Source organism: Protopterus annectens, chromosome 5.part0 (assembly GCF_019279795.1).
Source record: "Protopterus annectens isolate FY-2018-M chromosome 5.part0, PAN1.0, whole genome shotgun sequence".
Lineage (NCBI taxonomy): Eukaryota > Metazoa > Chordata > Ceratodontiformes > Protopteridae > Protopterus > Protopterus annectens.
Genome location: NC_056735.1, coordinates 1,999,196,341 through 1,999,222,089, shown reverse-complemented (window position 1 = coordinate 1,999,222,089; position 25,749 = coordinate 1,999,196,341).

Here is a 25,749-nt window from a genome sequence, read left to right as displayed (position 1 = left end):
ACATACCCGTTGAGTTGTGTGTTCAGATTCTTGTTGCAGATATGGTGGCAGGGAGACAGAGATGTATTTTAACAACTATTATATCCTTGCAGTATGAGATCCTCAGACCTTTTTTCCTCTTTGTGTCTTTCAGGCACCATGTCATGGGAGCACTTGCTGGTCTATTGCCTCCAGGAGAATAAGGTTATTATACACCACCTGGTGCAGCACTACCACCCCATGTTTGGCTGTACAGCCCAAGGTCCGCAGGAGAGGACCTTCCTGTGGAACAAGCTCATCCACAGGATTAATGATGTCAGCCTGACTAACCGCAGTTATGAGCAGGTCTGACATTGGTGCACTGACCTACTCTGCCATGCCCTTCAGCGTGCTGATGCAGTTAGGCGGGACCAGTTAGCCATGGGGGGGGGTCATGCCATCCAGCCTCGCTGATACATGCTGAGGAGCTCCTCACCAGCTGCAGGGCACCTGACCACTTGCAAGCACAAGACTCTGCGGAGAGCATTGTGGAGGTGGATGCTACCCACACAATGGATGAGGAGCATGCAGGTAAGGCCACAGGGCACATCAGTAGGCCACTATGGCTTATCCATCTGCATCTGTAGAGTTTAATGATGCATATGTGAGATAAAATATATATGGTCTGTTGCTGTGTTGTAGTAATAAACAGTTGTGCATAATCTGTAGTACTGTGGGTTTGTTCTGTTGATGTACTGTAATGCTGCTCCCACCCTGTACCAATGCCACTGATGTGGCTTCTGACATCACATCTCTCACACAACTATGTAGGTCCCTCTGCTATACCTCTGGGGCAGCAGCCTGTAGCTAATGAGTATGGTGTTGTTTGTTCAGGTTTGCCAATACACTGGCCATGTTATGGCCATGGTATTTGCCATGCACATATTTAACACACCTACCCATAATGCATGCTGTACATGTTCACGTATTGTTCCTGTTAACTGCACTGCATCACAGTGTTCACCATGGTGGCATATCTGAAGGGTATGTAAGAGTCCTGCAATATAACTAACAGCCTGTCATTGCAAGATGTGTGCACAGAGATGAACATAATGGTGGGACAAATGGCCTACAGTAGGAACATGTCTGAAACATCACCCTTATACAATGCTACAACAGTGTATATACCACTATTACAATGGCAACTGTTTCAGATCTACACAATGGCATATCACAATACAACATTCCACAACCCTTACAACCTTTAATGTGGTCCGCACATGAGCAATGAATGTGTAATATGGAATCCTATGTTAGGACAGCAAATATGGGAATACATACCTTAACAAACACTGGAAGCATATGTGTGCATACACTTAAAATATCATATTGTGGAAGCAGCTTTTGAGGTACCGACAGCATTCAATCTTCATGAGTATGGACCTTCCCGCAAGTACAGATCCTCAATGTCACACCAAAAAAGATTCTGCTGTCCAAGACGTTTGGCCATCAAATGTGCCCACTTACTTGCAACAGAGGCAGCCGTGGCTTGCACACATCTTACAAGCCATGGAATGGATCCCATACTCAACAGGTAGCACGCGGGAGTGGGACATGTAGATTTACCTCACCATTGCATATACCATGGCAAACAATGCAGACAGTCATATAGGTGGCAAGGATGTATGGGACAAGATTAATGTAGAAAATAAACAGATGGCCATCCAAGACAGATGACAACACGTTGCAAACTGGTCTTACAAGCTGACTATTAACATACTGCAACACTGAGGGAGTTGCAGGAATGTATAGCAAGTACTGGCTGTGCAATACCTGTGTCGACACTCACCTGGACTCTGCATAAGTTTGGCCCATGGGTTAGGGTAATGAGATGGGATAGTTGTTCCACAGGAAACATCAGCCAGGGCTCTCTACAGGTAGTGTATGCATAACATCAAATGTCCCCCAAAGGCATGTCTTGCAATGTGTAATGGTGTAGCAAGACCAAGATGGAAACCTACAGACAGTATCAATTAAGATACATGTGCTGCAAAAGCAACACCTCACCCCACCTCAGGCCCAGCATCCCCATCTGTACCTTGCTGGTGCCAGTGTACACCTGTATGTTTGCCATTCATTAGCAGGGACTAGGCTGGTACACACGGTGTTCTGAATTTGGGACACTGAAAAATGGCACACATTTGTAGCCCATAGTTGTCAAGCATCTGAAAAAAGGCTGAAGATGTGGAGGGGGTGTCATCCTGAAACACAACAGGGAACTGAAGCAGACTTCCAAAGCTCACTTAGAATGGCTGTATCTGCACACAGTCAAGGTCATGAATTCTGGCACACATAATCCTGACTCCACAGAAATAGTGACAGCACTGTCTGACCTCCAAGGGCTGTGCACATGAGTTGACCTTGCAATCATGCAGAGTTGGGGAACAATTGTAGGGCAGAGTGACCAAATACTGGCAAATGTAGATGGCCCATGCTACTATACCCCTTCCGGGAATAGAGACTGCTGTAGTACACTTAACAGTTGGTGGAGCAGACCATCATCTTAAGGGTGTGCACACATATGCACCCACAAATTGTATGTATCTCAATCAGAATCTGCACAACTAACACATTTGTTTGATACTGCATTTGATTGCACAGGTCATATGTCACATATCAAGTTCATGTAATGTTAACATATGCAGTAATCTGGCCCCATGGCATATCAGGGAAGAGGGTGCCATGTCAATAAGGGTGTGTACACTCCTCATAGCCACAGTAAGGTTTGAAGGTTGCCAGTGTAATTGTATTTTATTGGCCATAAATGCACCACTGATGAGATCTGTAAATCAGACATCAGGCATTCACTAATGACATCTGCCCAAATATCATCTCAGGTATGGTTCAGACAAACACATAGGTGCTGTGAGCAACACAGAAAACATAACTGACACACATATACACATTCAGCAATGGCGTGTACACCTGTGAGGTATGGTGCACAGTACATGACAAGGTGCTGAACAGGTGCACATGTAATACTGTGTACATGGGTGCAGTGTGTTCCAGGGGAAGGGGCATCACCTACTAACACAACCCATGCATCACAGAGATGTATAATGCTGGTAATAGGGACTAACTGTAGCTGCACTGCATGCTGCTGAGTGCCATATGTCATGCATGTTGATAGATAGGTAATGCGAGGTCTGTGTGTAATATCTTTGTGCAACCTCACCTGTAAGTGTGTTTGTGTGTGTGTGTGTGTGTGTGTGTGTGTGTGTGTGTGTGTGTGTGTGTGTGTGTGTGTGTGTGTGTGTGTGTGTGCATGTGTATGTGTGTGTGTGTGTGTGTGTGTGTGTGTGTGTGTGTGTGTGTGTGTGTGTGTGTGTGTGTGTGTGTACTGTTAAGCAATGACGTACAGGTCTTAAAGTACATTTCCTGTTTTCCCCTCACAGGTGGTGAGGTGGGCAGGATCCCTCCTGCAGGTAAACTGATGCTAATGTCCATACAGACACTGACAATGATGATAGGTGTGTTAGGCACAAGTAGGGTTGTCAGGGGCTGAAGCGCCACCATCGTTTGACATAGTGAGGTGGGTCAGGGTCCCTCCTGCAGGCAAATTGATATTAGTGTCCATACAGACACTGACAATGATGATAGGTGTGTTGAGGCACAGGCAGGTTTGTCAGGGGCTGAAGGTGCACCATCTGTTATCCACCCCATCCCCACAAACAGTCACATTTGCTATACATACCCCATCAACAGTGGGCAAAGATGAGCAACAGTTGGTGGGTGGTGGCATGGGACAGGACAGTGTGGTGTCTATGGCATGTGAGTCTGGACACAGCAGCCATAGCCGGATGTGTGGTGAGGTACCACACAGGCAGATGTACAGGGGTGCTCATAGGAGGGCTGCTGGTCATCATGCCCCTGGCAGAATTGCCACATCTGGTGTCACAAGATGCATGTTTCAGGCTGTCATGGTGGTGCAGCCATATATGGAAAGGTATGAGGCTGCAGAGGGCTACTCATTCTGCTGTTATTGACAACATCCATGACCTTGCAGGTGTCCACCATTATTTTGCAGAAGCCATGAATGGATGGTTGAGTGAGATGGTAGGAATCCTTGACCATGGAATGTCTGTGCTTGAACATATGGTGGGAGTAGTGCAATGACCACATGGATGTTGGCCAGCAAAACCAACAGCTGGAGGTCGATGTGGACATGCAAGAATTCAGAGTCGCTCCCATAGTGACAGTACCAGCCCCACAACTGCAGGGGGGGTGCTGTCCAACCACAACACAGCAGACCACTTGCACATGGCCCTGGCAAGTCCCAAGAGGGACCTGGATTCAACAGACATTTGTCATCATCAAGGGAGAGTACCATATTGTGGCTGGTACCTGGTGGTGCCTGTGGAACCCCTGATAGGCACAGTTCTCATGTCCGTGACTGGAGAAGGTGAACTGCACACTCTGCCAAGTATGGTCTGCACCTATCCAACAAACCACTGTATAGGGCAACCGCATGGCAGAACTGTGTGCACGCATACACATACACACATCACCAACACAGCTAGGGCAACCCCATACCTATGCACACCCCATCGCAACAGCCCAATTCATAAAGAAACCCCCTAACACACACACATGATGTCAAATGTATTGCTCAGCCTAGGTCTCTGACAAACCAACAACACACCCTGTGCATATGATGATACCTGTGCCACATCCCTGTCATCCATAACATTGATGCAGGGACAGACTAATATGGTTCTGATGCACTGGGTGACTATAGTACAGTGTACTAATGTAATGCTGTGTAACATATTTTCACCACTAAAGTTTAATGCTTACATGTCAGGATGTGTAGCTGTCCAGCCATTATGCATTATAGCTGTTATTAACACTGAGTGGTTGTGGTCTCCATAATGTATTCCATTTGTGTTGTAGGTGTCCATCTGTCAGCAGGATGCTGGTCTGATGTTGTTTCCTACAAGGGGTATGGCACTGTGGTAATACCTTGACTGTGCCATATCCGGTGTACAGCTGAACACATGTCACAGGTCTGTATAACAGTTACTGCATGATCAATTGAATCGACCACACAGTAGTGCAGACCAGTTACCATTAGGTAACAGGACAGCAGGGAGCATAGTAACATATAGTGTGACACTTAATGGTCAACCAAGACTAGTAGAGGGAAATGGAGCTAATACCAATACACAAGCCCAAAACCAGGGCAATGTAGCCATGAATGGAATTGACATCAACAACAAATTTCCATCATTGTCTTCTTGGCTGACCAACGGGTTTTCCTTTTATGGAGATTTACTGCCTGGGAATGGAGGCCAAGTGTCGAGTCAAGGTAATGAACCTCTTTTTTCTAACATAGTGTCAAAACTTAAAGTGTTTGACAGTCACTTAATTAAATTGAGAAAGTTACAGTTGGAAATCTCGTACTTCCATGAATGTCTTGCACGGAAAATTGTGCCGAAAGGCTTATATCGTTATTCATACCCTACTGGACTGGAAGCAAATTCAGTATTTCACAAGGACTTAATTGATTTATTTGACCATCAAGGTCTTGAATTGTTAGAGTTGATGATCAAGCATTACAGTTTATGGGGTGACAGCCTTTCCAACACAGTAGCAGAAGTGGGCAATAGTATTAAATCAGACTTCGAGTTTTTTAGATATAAATTTGAATATAGCCATGTTTTCACTAGCATCGACCAACATATGTTGAAACTAAAGGCTAATAAAACCAGGAAACTAGAACATGACAGTAAAGCATATCATCTTGGTTTAGCTTATCCTGACCCTTCTCCAGCTCAGATTTGGAAACAAGGTACTGTGTTAAATGAAGAATATAGAATTAATACCTGTAACATTCCCAATCACAATGGTATTGGGCAAGATTTGTTTTCAACACCACATCTAAACGGGGATGACTCTTCGAATAACATCACTAACAATAACAGTACCTATAGTGACAGTACTGGCTCAGTTAACCAAACTGAGGTAATGGAGGAGTGAGAGATTATGAAATGGCCCTCAGGACCAAAGTAATCATGTTCAATTCCAGCAGCACCAAAATTTTTGGCAAAGCAACAACACCGGTGCCAGGCCCAAGCAACAGAAAAACTTTCAATCGAACAAAAACAAGCAGAAATCCAACAAATACAAGACTTAATTGGGTTGGAATATCAACACCAGACTGACGTTTTGCATCCAGTCATTACTCATTATAACCAAACTGTTGTTTTGAGGCACCTATGGCCACTCATGTTGATGTTCAACTAAAAGTTGGTAGTTGTTTAGCCACAGTTAATTCCTGTGGTCATGATAGTCCAGTTATTGTCACAAATAACACAGGGGATTTTAAACTTTATAACTTTTCCTCTGTAGTGATTGGTTAAAATATTGTTGATTTTCTATCAAAAGGATACACTTATTTACCTCCTAAGCCTCTGAACTTGGTGAAAACAATCCTTGATATAAAAATTTTTACAAGGAAGTTAAAATTTAACTTAATGATGGGTGATGTTACCAATTTTATCAAATCAGACACATTTTATATACATAGTCAATTTAACCCTCCACTGCACCCAATGTTACAAACATTTGAAAAACTTTGTGAATTAGACCTTAGGTATGCTAATAAAAATGGTTTTAAACATAAGGTTCCCCACAATGCAAGTAGGGAAGAACAAGTCTACTTGCAATTTATAAGGTCACAAGGCATTTGACTATGTAAACCTGATAAAGGTGGAGGTATAGTCGTGTTTTATAACATTGATTATCAGGAACGCATGGAAGCACTACTGAACAACAATGTTTATGTTCCGAGTTCACGTTCAGAGGAGAATAGAGATTACAGTCTGATTAAAAACTGTATCAAGATATGTATATTGAAGGTAGATTAGAACAGAAAATCTACAATTATATATCAACAACATATCCTATTTATTTGGAATTCCCAAGATACACAAGAATATAGAGAACCCACCTATGAAACCACTAGTTGATGGTCGTGGCTCACCAATTTATTCTTGTGCTAAAGTAATAAACGCTATACTTCAGAAATATTTTCTATTTGAGGACCAAATCTGTAAGGACTCATGCCCCGGGATTCATGAACCTTGCGCCAGGCGCCAGCATAGCGTTGGCATTATAACGCCAAATATGGCTGCTGAGCGATTCAGGTATGAATGAATTCCACGTGCACTACTGGCGTGCACCGGACCGTCTCCGCCCCCGGCGTAGGTATGCAAAACACACTGTGTGCGGTATTGCACCATGCAAATGAAGGCAAATAGCGATCCACGAAGTGGCGCAGGCGTAGCGTAAGGGCACGGCAATGTAAACCAAAAAAACGGTTTACATTTACCCAAACATGACCGAGGAGTAACGGAAGGCTGTCAAAGTCAGGTATCATACAGGTGCAATATGCCAATGTGGAAAGGCACCTAGAATGTCCAAAGAAAATATGCACAAAATGTAAAAATGACATAAATGGCACGTACGTAGAAAGAACAGCAGACCCCGGATATGTGCACAGAAGTTGCAAAGCAATGAAATAATATGACAATGTCCTAAAAGAGCAGTATAACACACATCAGCTGCACAGCCACCACACACCATAGTATGTATGTAAAGCTTCAACCCCAGCGCAATGGTTGTCAAGGAGTGGTGGCGGTGTTCGCGCCCGTAACCATGTATTAGTAGACAATTCCATGCAAATGAAACAGATAATAGTAAACCGCAAAAACGACGCGGTGTAAGGATGGAGCAAAGGGCGCAGCGGTACTACACCGAGGAGTGGCCTACACGAGATACATGTCAACCACAGAGGGGTGTGCCACCGTAGGAGGAAGGATATTGGAGGTCAGCAAATCTGGGCTGTACAATGCACATCACAGCATCAGGACTGGCGTGTGAGGAAATAGATGCGCTGAGAGACATAATGCGCCAAGACAGATGCATGTGCACGAGGATGACTACGTTCCCCAAACCAGTCATGTGACGGCCTCCCCGTCAACAACCACGGATATAGGAAGGTAATGCGGAGAATACAAGGAAATGCGGAAGCAGTGTAAACGGAGCCGTAATGAGCAATCAACACCAATCAATCCAGGAAGGGCAAACGGCGGCAGCTGGTAACTCTGCATGCAGACCCCTGCATAACGGGAAAGGGGAGGCATATGAATGCAAAGATAGTAGGGGATGTAGTAGAAATGCAAAGAGCAAAGAACCGAAATAGCACAGCCAAGTACAGAGGTAGCATAACTGCGGCTGCAGATAAAATGCATCATATGCCATGTGCCTGCAGGATGCAGTAATGTAAGATGCAAAGCCAAGGCAATGCAGGCAACTGTAATGTAACACTAAAGGCAATACCGTTGCAGTAGCAACCGTAAAACAACGGAAATAATCCATGGATACGGCTGCACAGACACACCCAATGACATCACCGGTATTCAACACAACAGTATTTAGTGTGAATGCACACCACCCACAGCGCGATTTCCCCAACGCCGCACCGTAGGGTGTAAACAGACGGGAACTTTTAATATGTATATGCTGGGTGCCGCCGTGGCCGTGATGCATAGGTAGTATGTGGCAGAGACAGACGGAGTTGCGGAGGATGGTGCCGACAACTACCGTAGGGCCCCTCACAGGAGAAGGAGAGTGTTCAGACCAAGGGTGACCTACCAGGGGCTGCGAGACCTGGAGATAGTAGAGCGCTACAGGGTGGACAGGGACACGTTACACCAAATAGTGGAGCTGTGCCGGCGCCGCCTGAGAACAAGAGACAACAGAGGGGATCCCATCCCAGTGGACACAAAGGTATGTGTGAGCTTGCGAATACTGGCTACAGGTACCTTTCAAAGGCCAACCGGGGACATAATGGGCATCTCACAGGCATCAGCATCCAGGGTACTACACCAGTTCCTGGATGCCATGTTACCACATGCCCATGAGCACATATATTTCCCCAGATCTCAGGAGGAGTTGGCTAGCAATATGCGCCGCTTCCACCGTGTGGCACAATACCGAGGTACTGGGTGCGATAGACTGTATGCATATAGAAATTAAGTCACCACCGGGAGCAGGGTAGGCGCTACATAAACCGCAAGGGATACCTCCATCAATTGCCAGGTCGTGTGCAATGTGCAGGGCATTATCATGGATGTGTGTGCTGGCAGCCCTGGAAGCTACCACGACTCCCATATCTGGCATGCCTCACAGCTGTATCAGGTATTCGCCAGGGGGTACATCACACAAGGTCACCTTGTGGGGGATGCTGGCTACGCACTGGAGCCGTGGTTGATGACACCCATCAGAAATGCACACACACACATGCAAGAACGCCATAATGAGGCACACGCACAAACAAGAATAATCATAGAGCGTGTGTTTGGGATGTTGAAATCACGGTTCCGGTGCTTGGATACATCCGGTGGAGCCTTGCAGTACTCTCCAGGCACAAGTGCCCACATATTCATAGTATGTTGTATGCTACACAATATGATTCTGCGGAAACAGCTGCTGCAGGGGCATAATGCTGGAGGGCCACCAAGCCCGCCACAACTGCCAGGGGCAAGCACAGGCACAGGGCGTTCAGCCCCATGGACACACTGAGCCAGCCCCAGGTAGACAGAGGCGAACCAATATGCCTATGCCCTGGCAAAGAGGAACGATAGCACATACTTTGACAGTGTAGGCCCCATGGATCGACACCTCCTGACCTGCACACACAGTAAAATGGACGCCACACAAACATGTCCGCCCGTATGTGTACCGTATGTGCGGACGATGTACTCCAACAAAGGCACCGCCCAAACACTGCACACCCAATAGCCAGCAGAGCATGGAACGCCAACACCTCACCGCATGCCGGTTCTACCGCACACGGCGTAGCCGTATGCTGCCACTATCGCCGCAAATCGACCACATATGTACTCATGTGCATACACAGATCACGGAAATAGATATCAGTACACATGTAGAAATATATGCACTTACACAGATATAAAGTACAACAGGGTAATATCGAACCCAGGGATGCAAGTACACAGATAAGTAAGGCGAAATCTCCACATAGTAAACATAGTGACCGACAACCCGATCATCCGGGAGGGTGGGCAGAGCAGGTAATGCCAGCCATGGAAATGTCAACCTGCATCAATACATATCCGCGTGTCGGGATGATCACCAGTCCACGGTACAGTAACGGGATATGTGCATGTCATATCCATAGGATATGAGTGCGGAGATACACGCCGCCGCCATGGCGCGCCAACGTAGGTATTGTGTTCAACCGTCGGTGCGAAGCGGCAAGCATACCAGTGAAGTGTACGACATTATGAGGAACGTGACCTCATTTGGGGTGTAAAACAGTTCATGTTCCTCGCAGTTCCTCAAAGTTCCACATTGAAAATGTCTGTCAAACATCCATGGTTAGGAATGTATATAAATGACATCCTGGTAAATAGAATTAATCATAGTAATTCATTAAAGGTTCTTCACTGTAAGTAAATCAGCATATTATAATCATCCTATGACCTACCTAGCTGAAGTTGTCACTATGCCATTACTATGTGTTCCACATTATGCCCATTTGTTTCACATTACTAATGTGTGTGTCCCTCAGTTTGGAAATAGAAGGTTGAGAGCCATGGCGGCAATATGTGTATGTGTGAGGTGAGGTTGTCGTGTGTTCCGCTGTGTGTGTGTAATGTGTGTGCCACTGTGAAATGTGTATGTAGATGACATGTCACAGGCGGAGTGTAACAACATCGTAGGCATACAGTACAGGAACCATAGGCGTATGTACAGCAGTACCCACAAAGTAGTACTGACATCTCCTCAGTGGCTATGCATGTGGCGACGTAAAACGATGCAAAGCGGAAATGTCCCAGAATGTACCACAGGGACATAGCCAACAGGAGATGCAAAGGACGATATACAAACCATGACCGTATGTATGGCGCAAGGTAGACTCAACACGATCCGTCGGCAACGTTACACAGCATCAGGCATGTACGGCGAAAATACAAATGTGCTATCCCGGCACCGATCAGGAACACTTACGGTCCGTAAATACGCTGTGTGTTCCACGACCGTTAAGCAAGCAAGCGGCACGAATAGGAGGCTACCGGTAGCATACAGGCCGTCCCAAGTATAGGACCATTAATCACCGTAATTATCAGTGACAAAATGCCAATGGATAGTAGGCACGGACGAACATCCGCAGATATATAACCGATGTGAAGGAGGAATACGTGCAGGAAGCACACATGCAGGCGATACCGACACCACATGACATCAACAAAACAAACATTCCCGGAACAACAGACAGGTAACCTGCAGCTCCACAAGCAGGGATGGAGCACACACACAAGCATATCTTGTATGTATAAATGCAAGACTCACACCCCGTACCCGTCACCCACATCCGCAGATATACCCCATCGCACATATCAAAGGGATAACAGCCAAAACCATAGCAGAATCATACAGGCAGTCAATGACAGCAGCATACCCGCAACAAGCGTGCGGTAACACTAGCAGCAGCGATGCATCCTTGCATCCGTTGTGTACAGGAATATAACAGCTATGTTACACATCTGAATGCACAACGCCATCGACAGACGCCGCCAGGACACGGAGACCCACATGTCGAACAGAATTCCATACCCAACACACACAATCCACGGCTAACACCACAGCGAAATGTACCTGACACCACACATAGCGGATGCAGTCACACAATCATGATACAATACATACCATCCTCATGAAGGTATTGCAAATAACCAACGGCCACACGAGGAATGAACCATGGCCTAGTGCCGACGCTGCGAACGCATCGAAAGGAGGGGGATCACCGGTGATATGCGCATAAGTACACACCGAGGAATAGCTATTGGCGTGATTAACCCACATGCCTCAGGTGACGACGAATATAAGGAAGACTCCCTGGATATTCAAAACCGTATGTTCATACCGAACAAATACCGAATACAAAAGAAGGAGAAGCAAGTACTGACGAATCACAGAACCAAAGGCCAGAAGGCATATGTCGAACCCACAACATGTACTGTTGTGTAACGATGACACGATGACTAATCTGTACAGTATGTGAACGGTGTGTGTAGGTAAAGATACCTGTCCATCAGGCAAACACACATCACCAACACAGCTAGGGCAACCCCATACCTATGCACACCCCATCGCAACAGCCCAATTCATAAAGAAACCCCCTAACACACACACATGATGTCAAATGTATTGCTCAGCCTAGGTCTCTGACAAACCAACAACACACCCTGTGCATATGATGATACCTGTGCCACATCCCTGTCATCCATAACATTGATGCAGGGACAGACTAATATGGTTCTGATGCACTGGGTGACTATAGTACAGTGTACTAATGTAATGCTGTGTAACATATTTTCACCACTAAAGTTTAATGCTTACATGTCAGGATGTGTAGCTGTCCAGCCATTATGCATTATAGCTGTTATTAACACTGAGTGGTTGTGGTCTCCATAATGTATTCCATTTGTGTTGTAGGTGTCCATCTGTCAGCAGGATGCTGGTCTGATGTTGTTTCCTACAAGGGGTATGGCACTGTGGTAATACCTTGACTGTGCCATATCCGGTGTACAGCTGAACACATGTCACAGGTCTGTATAACAGTTACTGCATGATCAATTGAATCGACCACACAGTAGTGCAGACCAGTTACCATTAGGTAACAGGACAGCAGGGAGCATAGTAACATATAGTGTGACACTTAATGGTCAACCAAGACTAGTAGAGGGAAATGGAGCTAATACCAATACACAAGCCCAAAACCAGGGCAATGTAGCCATGAATGGAATTGACATCAACAACAAATTTCCATCATTGTCTTCTTGGCTGACCAACGGGTTTTCCTTTTATGGAGATTTACTGCCTGGGAATGGAGGCCAAGTGTCGAGTCAAGGTAATGAACCTCTTTTTTCTAACATAGTGTCAAAACTTAAAGTGTTTGACAGTCACTTAATTAAATTGAGAAAGTTACAGTTGGAAATCTCGTACTTCCATGAATGTCTTGCACGGAAAATTGTGCCGAAAGGCTTATATCGTTATTCATACCCTACTGGACTGGAAGCAAATTCAGTATTTCACAAGGACTTAATTGATTTATTTGACCATCAAGGTCTTGAATTGTTAGAGTTGATGATCAAGCATTACAGTTTATGGGGTGACAGCCTTTCCAACACAGTAGCAGAAGTGGGCAATAGTATTAAATCAGACTTCGAGTTTTTTAGATATAAATTTGAATATAGCCATGTTTTCACTAGCATCGACCAACATATGTTGAAACTAAAGGCTAATAAAACCAGGAAACTAGAACATGACAGTAAAGCATATCATCTTGGTTTAGCTTATCCTGACCCTTCTCCAGCTCAGATTTGGAAACAAGGTACTGTGTTAAATGAAGAATATAGAATTAATACCTGTAACATTCCCAATCACAATGGTATTGGGCAAGATTTGTTTTCAACACCACATCTAAACGGGGATGACTCTTCGAATAACATCACTAACAATAACAGTACCTATAGTGACAGTACTGGCTCAGTTAACCAAACTGAGGTACGGAGGAGTGAGAGATTATGAAATGGCCCTCAGGACCAAAGTAATCATGTTCAATTCCAGCAGCACCAAAATTTTTGGCAAAGCAACAACACCGGTGCCAGGCCCAAGCAACAGAAAAACTTTCAATCGAACAAAAACAAGCAGAAATCCAACAAATACAAGACTTAATTGGGTTGGAATATCAACACCAGACTGACGTTTTGCATCCAGTCATTACTCATTATAACCAAACTGTTGTTTTTGAGGCACCTATGGCCACTCATGTTGATGTTCAACTAAAAGTTGGTAGTTGTTTAGCCACAGTTAATTCCTGTGGTCATGATAGTCCAGTTATTGTCACAAATAACACAGGGGATTTTAAACTTTATAACTTTTCCTCTGTAGTGATTGGTTAAAATATTGTTGATTTTCTATCAAAAGGATACACTTATTTACCTCCTAAGCCTCTGAACTTGGTGAAAACAATCCTTGATATAAAAATTTTTACAAGGAAGTTAAAATTTAACTTAATGATGGGTGATGTTACCAATTTTATCAAATCAGACACATTTTATATACATAGTCAATTTAACCCTCCACTGCACCCAATGTTACAAACATTTGAAAAACTTTGTGAATTAGACCTTAGGTATGCTAATAAAAATGGTTTTAAACATAAGGTTCCCCACAATGCAAGTAGGGAAGAACAAGTCTACTTGCAATTTATAAGGTCACAAGGCATTTGACTATGTAAACCTGATAAAGGTGGAGGTATAGTCGTGTTTTATAACATTGATTATCAGGAACGCATGGAAGCACTACTGAACAACAATGTTTATGTTCCGAGTTCACGTTCAGAGGAGAATAGAGATTACAGTCTGATTAAAAACTGTATCGAAGATATGTATATTGAAGGTAGATTAGAACAGAAAATCTACAATTATATATCAACAACATATCCTATTTATTTGGAATTCCCAAGATACACAAGAATATAGAGAACCCACCTATGAAACCACTAGTTGATGGTCGTGGCTCACCAATTTATTCTTGTGCTAAAGTAATAAACGCTATACTTCAGAAATATTTTCTATTTGAGGACCAAATCTGTAAGGACTCATGCCCCGGGATTCATGAACCTTGCGCCAGGCGCCAGCATAGTGTTGGCATTATAACGCCAAATATGGCTGCTGAGCGATTCAGGTATGAATGAATTCCACGTGCACTACTGGCGTGCACCGGACCGTCTCCGCCCCCGGCGTAGGTATGCAAAACACACTGTGTGCGGTATTGCACCATGCAAATGAAGGCAAATAGCGATCCACGTGGCGCAGGCGAAGCGTAAAGAGCGGCAATGTAAACCAAAAAAACGGTTTACATTTACCCAAACATGACCGAGGAGTAACGGAAGGCTGTCAAAGTCAGGTATCATACAGGTGCAATATGCCAATGTGGAAAGGCACCGAGAATGTCCAAAGAAAATATGCACAAAATGTAAAAATGACATAAATGGCACGTGACGTAGAAAGAACAGCAGACCCCGGATATGTGCACAGAAGTTGCAAAGCAATGAAATAATATGACAATGTCCTAAAAGAGCAGTATAACACACATCAGCTGCACAGCCACCACACACCATAGTATGTATGTAAAGCTTCAACCCCAGCGCAATGGTTGTCAAGGAGTGGTGGCGGTGTTCGACGCCGTAACCATGTATTAGTAGTCAATTCCATGCAAATGAGGCAGATAATAGTGAATCGCAAAACGGCGCGTGTAAGGATGGAGCAAACGCGCAGCGGTACTACACCGAGGAGTGGCCTACACGAGATACATGTCAACCACAGAGGGTGTGCCACCGTAGGAGGAAGGATATTGAGGTCAGCAAATCTGGGCTGTACAATGCACATCACAGCATCAGGACTGGCGGTGAGGAAATAGATGCGCTGAGAGTACATAATGCGCGCACAGATGCATGTGCACGAGGATGACTACGCTCCCAAACCAGTCATGTGACGGCCTCCCCGTCAACAACCACGGATATAGGAAGGTAATGCGGAGAATACAAGGAAATGCGGAAGCAGTGTAAACGGAGCCGTAATGAGCAATCAACACCAATCAATCCAGGAAGGGCAAACGGCGGCAGCTGGTAACTCTGCATGCAGACCCCTGCATAACGGGAAAGGGAGGCATATGAATGCAAAGATAGTAGGGGATGTAGTAGAAATGCAAAGAGCAAAGAACCGAAATAGCACAGCCAAGTACAGAGGTAGCATAACTGCGGCTGCAGATAAAATGCATCATATGCCATGTGCCTGCAGGATGCAGTAATGTAAGATGCAAAGCCAAGGCAATGCAGGCAACTGTAATGTAACACTAAAGGCAATACCGTTGCAGTAGCAACCGTAAAACAACGGAAATAATCCATGGATACGGCTGCACAGACACACCCAATGACATCACCGGGTATACAGCACAACAGTATTAAGTGTGAATGCACACAACACACAGCGATTTCCCAAACGCCGCACCGTAGGGTGTAAACAGACGGGGAACTTTTAATATGTATATGCTGGGTGCCGCCGTGGCCGTGATGCATAGGTATGTGGCAGAGACAGACGGAGTTGCGGAGGATGGTGCCGACAACTACCGTAGGCCTCACAGGAGAAGGAGAGTGTTCAGACCAAGGGTGACCTACCAGGGGCTGCGAGACCTGGAGATAGTAGAGCGCTACAGGGTGGACAGGGACACGTTACACCAAATAGTGGAGCTGTGCCGGCCGCGCCTGAGAACAAGAGACAACAGAGGGGATCCCATCCCAGTGGACACAAAGGTATGTGTGAGCTTGCGAATACTGGCTACAGGTACCTTTCAAAGGCCAACCGGGACATAATGGGCATCTCACAGGCATCAGCATCCAGGGTACTACACCAGTTCCTGGATGCCATGTTACCACATGCCCATGAGCACATATATTTCCCCAGATCTCAGGAGGAGTTGGCTAGCAATATGCGCCGCTTCCACCGTGTGGCACAATACCCGGAGGTACTGGGTGCGATAGACTGTACGCACATAGAAATTAAGTCACCACCCGGGGAGCAGGGTAGACGCTACATAAACCGCAAGGGATACCCCTCCATCAATTGCCAGGTCGTGTGCAATGTGCAGGGCATTATCATGGATGTGTGTGCTGGCAGCCCTGGAAGCTACCACGACTCCCATATCTGGCATGCCTCACAGCTGTATCAGGTATTCGCCAGGGGGGACATCACACAAGGTCACCTTGTGGGGATGCTGGCTACGCACTGGAGCCGTGGTTGATGACACCCATCAGAAATGCACACACACATGCAAGAACGCCATAATGAGGCACACGCACAAACAAGAATAATCATAGAGCGTGTGTTTGGGATGTTGAAATCACGGTTCCGGTGCTTGGATACATCCGTGGAGCCTTGCAGTACTCTCCAGGCACAAGTGCCCACATATTCATAGTATGTTGTATGCTACACAATATGATTCTGCGGAAACAGCTGCTGCAGGGACATAATGCTGGAGGGCCACCAAGCCCGCCACAACTGCCAGGGCAAGCACAGGCACAGAGTGTGCGGCCCCATGGACACACTGAGCGAGCCCCAGTAGGTAGACAGAGGCGTACCAATATGCCTATGCCCTGGCAAAGAGGGAACGATAGCACATACTTTGACAGTGTAGGCCCCATGGACTGACACCTCCTGACCTGCACACACAGTAAAATGGACGCCACACAAACATGTCCGCCCGTAATGTGTACCGTATGTGCGGACGTTTGTGACTCCAACAAAGGCACCGCCCAAACACTGCACACCCAATAGCCAGCAGAGCATGGAACGCCAACACCTCACCATGCGGTTCTACAGCACACGGCGAGCCGTATGCTGCCACTATCGCCAAAGTCGACCACATATGTACTCATGTGCATACACAGATACGAAATAGATATCAGTACACATGTAGAAATATATGTACGATACACAGATATAAAGTACAACAGGGTAATAATGGAACCCAGGGATGCAAGTACACAGATAAGTAAGACGCGAAATCTCCACATAGTAAACATAGTGACCGACAACCCGATCATCCGGGAGGGTGGGCAGAGCAGGTAATGCCAGCCATGGAAATGTCAACCTGCATCAATACATATCCGCGTGTCGGGATGATCACCAGTCCACGGTACAGTAACGGATATGTGCATGTCATATCCATAGGATATGAGTGCGAGATACACGCCGCCGCTGGCGCGCGCCAACGTAGGTATTGTGTTCAACCGTCGGTCGAAGCGGCAAGCATACCAGTGAAGTGTACGACATTATGAGGAACGTACCTCATTTGGGGTGTAAAACAGTTCATGTTCCTCGCAGTTCCTCAAAGTTCCACATTGAAAATGTCTGTCAAACATCCATGGTTAGGAATGTATATAAATGACATCCTGGTAAATAGAATTAATCATAGTAATTCATTAAAGGTTCTTCACTGTAAGTAAATCAGCATATTATAATCATCCTATGACCTACCTAGCTGAAGTTGTCACTATGCCATTACTATGTGTTCCACATTATGCCCATTTGTTTCACATTACTAATGTGTGTGTCCCTCAGTTTGGAAATAGAAGGTTGAGAGCCATGGCGGCAATATGTGTATGTGTGAGGTGAGGTTGTCGTGTGTTCCGCTGTGTGTGTGTAATGTGTGTGCCACTGTGAAATGTGTATGTAGATGACATGTCACAGGCGGAGTGTAATAACATGCGTGGCATACAGTACAGGAACCATAGGCGATGTACAGCAGTACCCACAAAGTAGTACTGACATCTCCTCAGTGGCTATGCATGTGGCGTAAAACGATGCAAAGCGGAAATGTCCCAGAATGTACCACAGGGACATAGCCAACAGGAGATGCAAAGGACGATATACAAACCATGACCGTATGTATGGCGCCATAAGGTAGACTCAACACGATCCGTCGGCAACGTTACACAGCATCAGGCATGTACGGCGAAAATACAAATGTGCTATCCGGCACCGATCGTGAACACTTACGGTCCGTAAATACCGCTGTGTGTTCCACGACGTTAAGTAAGCAAGCGGCACACGAATAGGAGGCTACCGGTAGCATACAGGCCGTCCAAGTATAGGACCACAATCACCGTAATTATCAGTGACAAAATGCCAATGGATAGTAGGCACGGACGAACATCCGCAGATATATAACCGATGTGAAGGAGGAATACGTGCAGGAAGCACACATGCAGGCGATACCGACACCACACGACATCAACAAAACAAACATTCCCGGAACAACAGACAGGTAACCTGCAGCTCCACAAGCAGGGATGGAGCACACACACAAGCATATCTTGTATGTATAAATGCAAGACTCACACCCCGTACCCGTCACCCACATCCGCAGATATACCCCATCGCACATATCAAAGGGATAACAGCCAAAACCATAGCAGAATCATACAGGCAGTCAATGACAGCAGCATACCCGCAACAAGCCGCGTGGGTAACACTAGCAGCAGCCGATGCATCCTTGCATCCATTGTGTACAGGAATATAACAGCTATGTTACACATCTGAATGCACAACGCCATCGACAGACGCCGCCAGGACACGGAGACCCACATGTCGAACAGAATTCCATACCCAACACACACAATCCACGGCTAACACCACAGCGAAATGTACCTGACACCACACATAGCGGATGCAGTCACACAATCATGATACAATACATACCATCCTCATGAAGGTATTGCAAATAACCAACGGCCACACGAGGAATGAACCATGGCCTAGTGCCGACGCGTGCATTTAAAGGAGGGGGATCACCGGTGATATGCGCATAAGTACACACCGAGGAATAGCTATTGGCGTGATTAACCCACATGCCTCAGGTGACGACGAATATAAGGAAGACTCCCTGGATATTCAAACCGTATGTTCATACCGAACAAATACCGAATACAAAAGAAGGAGTAGCAAGCAAGTACTGACGAATACAGAACCAAAGGCCAGAAAGGTATGTCGAACCCACAACATGTACTGTTGTGTAACGCATGATACGTATGACGAATCTGTACAGTATGTGAACGGTGTGTGTAGGTAAAGATACCTGTCCATCAGGCAGAGAGTGGTGAAAGTTGGTTATGTAATGCTAAGCCACGCAGCATACCAACGACTGTGGATAACGTGTGCGCAGCAGTGGGACAACATGTACACACCCGGGATAACCCCAGGTTAGGCCTGCCACCTTTTCAAATGGCCAAAGTGGGACATTTTCGGGACACACATCAGATGTTACAGGTGGACACATACCCATGGTCAGTACAAAGGGTAGAACTGTACTCTTTTGCCTAAATAAAAGCGTAGTCTTGTAGCAGTTTAGTTGCTTATTGTGTGTCTTGTAACATTTAGGAATTTACATACATAAATAACTATGTTATGCAACTCTTACATAAAAATGGGACATAATTATGTCCTACAATCTCAGGACATTTGCCATTTGTAATATGTTTTGTCAGGACACAACTGCCCAAAGAGGGACTGTCCCTTGCAAAGTGGCACAGGTGGTAACCCTACCCCAGGTCTGCCATAGTGGTTGCAAACTCAGTCCTATGCCACAACCCACGCTGTTGCTGCCTGTGGATATCCAACAATGAAGTGCCACAGCAGGATAGGACATGTATGTATAGTGTCACAGCACACATGTGCATGGGCATATACCGTCGATGTCATACGGAATGTGCGCACGACGTGCACGTATCCCACGCAGTAGGGGTGACTATGTCAATTATGTGTAATGCAAAGCTGTCATGATGGATATGTTTAGAAATCATAGACAGTATCACAGGCATAGCATGCATGATGGAGGGATGGCCTAATGTTATGTACATAAACAAGATATGTATGGCCTGCACATATGGGACAATGTAGTAGCAGAATAGTTACCCGAAATGGAGGGAACAGCAAGTAACCATGTCCAAACGTTCCGTAGCAGGTGCAATGTGTGTCACAATGATGTTCAGCAGGGCCGTGTGTAAACACGCAGTGCAATGTACACAGTAGTGACACCCCCCCCATGGTAGTGTCCACTGAACGGCAGAAGTGGATGTCAACTGTTATGTCTATACAGTACGTCCGCTGTGGTGGTACCATGGGTCTGTGTCACCCTACCAGCAAGGGAGCTATCACATGACTAGTGACACAGTGTGCCCCTGTGGGATGTGCACAGGACCTATGTCCCACAGCACGGTGTGTGTCCAGTCTGTGGATGTCACACAGACGTCCGGGCCGAGCAATGTGGCATGTGTGCACACATGCAGGACTGCTCCTCCCACCCTGCCCACTGCAAACGCCATGTAGGAGTACTACATGCATCAGTACTGCAGAGAACATGGCCCATGGCAGAGTAGATTACACCCCTGTGTTAGTGGCATGCAGGTGAGTACAGATGTGTTACATGACTGTCATTTGCATATGTAAACTGTCTGAGCCGGGTAGAGATCACAGCATGACTATACTGAGACATGTAACGTTGTATCCATTGTGTAAGGTACACCACACATGTGTTATTGTAACACTGCCCGCGTGTACATGTGTGTATGGCACAGGTACAAGGGCACCCAAGGTATCAGCTAGACATACGGTCCAGAAATGCATGGTCCTGCACATGTGTACCCACGCCATGGTGAAATATGGCAACCACAGCACCATGTGGGGCATGTGTGTACATCAACCATGTACAACGTGATATGCCTGTATAGGGACAGTATCCATGTGATACACACCGCATGGCTGACAGTATGCAAAGGTGATGTGTATGCACTATGTGTGATGTAACTGATGCAATGATATCTACATGATATATCTGCCACACTGACACCTGTATGGGTGTTAGCAATATGAGTAGGATGAGCTAGAATGCTGCCAGGTATGTAGATGTGGTATATGTAGGCATGGACAATACTGTGTGACAGCAGGTAGTGTACGTATGCATATACTGAGCATGAGGGGCCACATGTCTGAGGACTGTGCAATGTCACACGTCCGTGACTTGTTGTAGTTAGCATGATATGCCTGCACCACTGTGTGACCTGTACAGGAGGCACATGGCGTAACATCCCGAGACATAGGGTACGATGTGATGCTGGATGTGTACATTGGCAATAGCATAAAGTGGAATGGTGCTGAAGGGCAAAGCGGATCATGTCTGATGTGATACCCTCTGTACCACCCCAACCACCCATGCAATGGTATGACAGGTGGCCAGCATGGGATGTGGTGTGCTGTGGCACATAAGCCCAACAAGGGTGCCAGTAAAGGCATGCAGGTAGTCAATGAGTGTGTGAAGCATGTATGTCAAGATGTGGCCCAGTGCCATACTGAATGGCCCAGTCATGGGTGTAGAAATGCAGCCCCATACGTGCAATGCAGTACCACCCATGTGTAGTGTGATAGATGTGGTAGTGTGGTGGTCAGGGTACACAACATACATGAATGGGCTAGCAGTCACTGCAGTGTGCTGCTGCAGAGACATGTAACAGCCAGGTTGGCGGATACAACAACTATGGCGATTTGAGGTGACATTGGGACTGTGTTCCCGGACATAACATGTGCATGGCAGTACTATGTATGTGTCCACAGGGTTAATACAATGTCCAGCCAAGGATTGGAACCCTGTAGTGAGTGAGAGTGTGTAGTGTTGGTAGGTACCCCATTGGCAGGCACGATGCCAGCAACATCTGTGTTGGCAATGCCTGCATGACTGTGGTATGCCGCATTGAATGTGGATGTAGTCAAACAGCAGAGACATACCACCACACTGCGTGAGGGCCCACACTGCAATGTCTGGCAGTCATGTGTAGGTAGCTAGCTGTGGAGTATGTCATGCACCATGAGGACACACCATGACTGTCAAGTGACACACCACACACAGGTGAACATAACTACCGTGCAACAGCCTGCACATGTGCCCATACAGCACGTGTGCATGGAACAGGAATACCACTGTGGCGTCTGTGAAAAGGCCAGTACCACCATGTCTCTGTGTGGAATAGCATGGTCCCTACCAGTGTGTAAATGTAGCAGAAGTGCACTGTGATCAGTGTTGGTATAGGCACATAGACTGTCCATCGAACGGGGTGCCATGCCATCAACTACCTCTGTCAGTGGATGTCAGTAATACCGGCTGTAGAGTGTATGTACCATGCATGCTGCTATGGTTGTGTGTTTAGGGTGTGGCTAGCAGGGATGAGAAGCATGGATGCTCAGCAAACAGAGGGGGGATGTGTGTAGGCCTAGCACACAGACACATGGAGGTTTGGTGCATGCCGAGGTAGTGTAGGTATGGTATGTGTCGTGTAATGTGTCACCCAGCTATGCGTACTGCATGGCCAAGCATGTGTGGGTACATGGGAGTCCATACTATGGAAGGGCGTGTTGCTGTCAATACATAGCAGTAGCAACTGTCCTAGGTGCAATGTACAGTATGCCAACACGACCGGCATGTAACCTGTGGTGTACAGTGTATTCACTGTCGCGTGTCACAATGTGCGTAGCGGTCACGAACATGGGTATCTGAACATGGATTACCTATGATGCAATGTGTCTTGGGAATATACAGTATGTGTGTAAATCACTGCGTGGTGTGGGAACCACCCACCCGTGTGTGTTGCAGTCCAGGTATGTGCCTGGGAGGTATGATCTGTGTACAATCTGGACTGGCAGGTGTGCCATGTAGGGCATGGAGGCAGGTCCCAGGCACTGCAGATAAATGACATGTGTGCTGTACTGTGTGTGCAGTGCTTGTGTACAGCACAGTGGAGGGTGTAAGCATTGTCACACATCACTGCATGCTGTGCCTACCTGTGACAGCCCTGCCGGAGACAGACATGTGACACCGCTGCACAGGCAGCATAGCATGTGAAGATGTACATGTGGGCTGCACACCTTAGGCAGATGTCCACAGGTCATGTGTGCCACGGTAGTGTGGTTGAACATGACTATCAGACTGGACAAACACCACATGCCTGCATAACTACAGTATGACCATAGTCAACAGTCCCAGTGACAGAGTAGGCCAATGTACGCTATCCCTGCGTGCAGACCACTGGCTACTGGACACCTGGCTAGACACACACCTGAGCCATCACATGTCCCAGTCCATGTGGGCCATACAATGTCATCACAGGGTGGTCACAATAGCAGGTGGCAAGGCAGACACGGTGTACAAGGTGATGTGTCATGTGTGCATATGGCGAGTAGCACAGCCGTTCACATGTCTGCAACATACTGGTGCACGATGTATACTGTTACATGATGAATGGAACTGCACTGTCATCCACTACAGGGCCATCTGACACAGGTGTGTTGTGACTGATGTAACCCATGTTTGCACAGGATACACACTGCTGTTGTAGGCAGCCATGCTGGTGGCTACCAGTGATATATGCAGTGGTCATACAGACATATCGTACACAGTGTTCATGCAGGAATGTCCATTGTCATGGACGATGTGCTGCTATGTGAATGTAGGTGTGTGTTGTGAATGTTACACATCCAGAAGACACCATCTGGTGCAGTCATGGTTGTCAACACCAGTACACACATCCACAGCAGTCAGAACCCAGTCCTGACAATGTGTGTCAGTCACCCTCGTACTGTGTGACATATGTGCACATGGCGGAACACCTCCCACTGTCATCTAAGCTGGCTACATGATGGCTGGAATGTGCTGTAGAAATGTACAATGCTGGTAGCCCAATGAAGTACCTGGAATCAGACACAGTACGCTATGTCAGCCATGTAAACCATGCACAACAATGACCGCCCAACAGACACAAACAATGCATTGACACATGGAACATGTGCACATGACAACCCTCAATGAGGTATGTTGCACATATTGATGTACAATTGTCATCTATGGCCATAGCATGGATGCAGACACACATACTCCACAGGTAGTACCATGTGATGTAGGTAGGGGGGCATTGCTCGTGTACATGTCACAGTAGCTGTACACACACATGTCCTGCATAGCCGTCATGTAGGGGTAGCTGTGGTATGTGACTACTGGACATGCCCATACAAATGACCATGTCCCACAGGAGATGTGTTATGTGTGTACCACATGTGACGTGCTGACAACAAGCTGCGATGTATACGGCTGCCGGTGTACCTGTGTGACATTGTCTGTGATGGGTGCAAAGGCATATAGTATTGTATTGCATGCACACAAGCCCCACATAGGTCCATAGCCTGTACATACAAGACAAGGAGTGTGTGTGATGATAGCAACCCACAGGAGGAGATGGGTATGGCCGGCAGGCCACAACCACATGTGTGTGTACGGTGTTCACGTCCACCACACATGACCATCTGAGAGGCTAGTGTTACAGCTGTACAGGGTTGCATGCATATATGTTCAGCAACATCCATGTGTGTCCCACCACTGGCCCGTGGACCGATGGACACCAACCATATGTGCAGATATGACATGTGCACAGCACATCACAGATGCCTACTGTAGAACAGGCTTACCGTGTAGACATGTGCACAGTAGGTCTGTGCCAGCTGCAGTCAAACATGTAATGTGCCGAACCACACCAATAGTCCAGGCCATGCCACAGATGGACGGCATGCATCTGTGTATGTATGGCTGTGAATGTCTCCGCATAGCAATATAGCTGTGTCACCATTGTGAACAACAATATGAATGTGTCATATGTGTGAGGGGTGCGTCATACGCATATGGTCTGATCGACAATACCATCAGTGACCCTGCTATGTGAACATCCCTGTCCCCATACATGGATACCTATGCTGTGCCCAACACCACATTCACAGAGGGAGGGATGGCGGTGTGTAGTGCAGCAGCAGACATGGGGGTGGCAGCAGGCACTGGATGTACACATATGTGGTACCCGCATCAGTGCAGGCAACCATCCATGTTCACGGGATAGCGGTGTGTGTCCACATACAGCACTGTGTTGATCAATATCCCAGCACATAGCACCTGCCAGGTTTACAGTGTATGCATGGATGTGTGATACCTGCATGCACCAGACACACCCTCAGCAAGCAGCGTGCAGCATACCTCGCTTGAGGC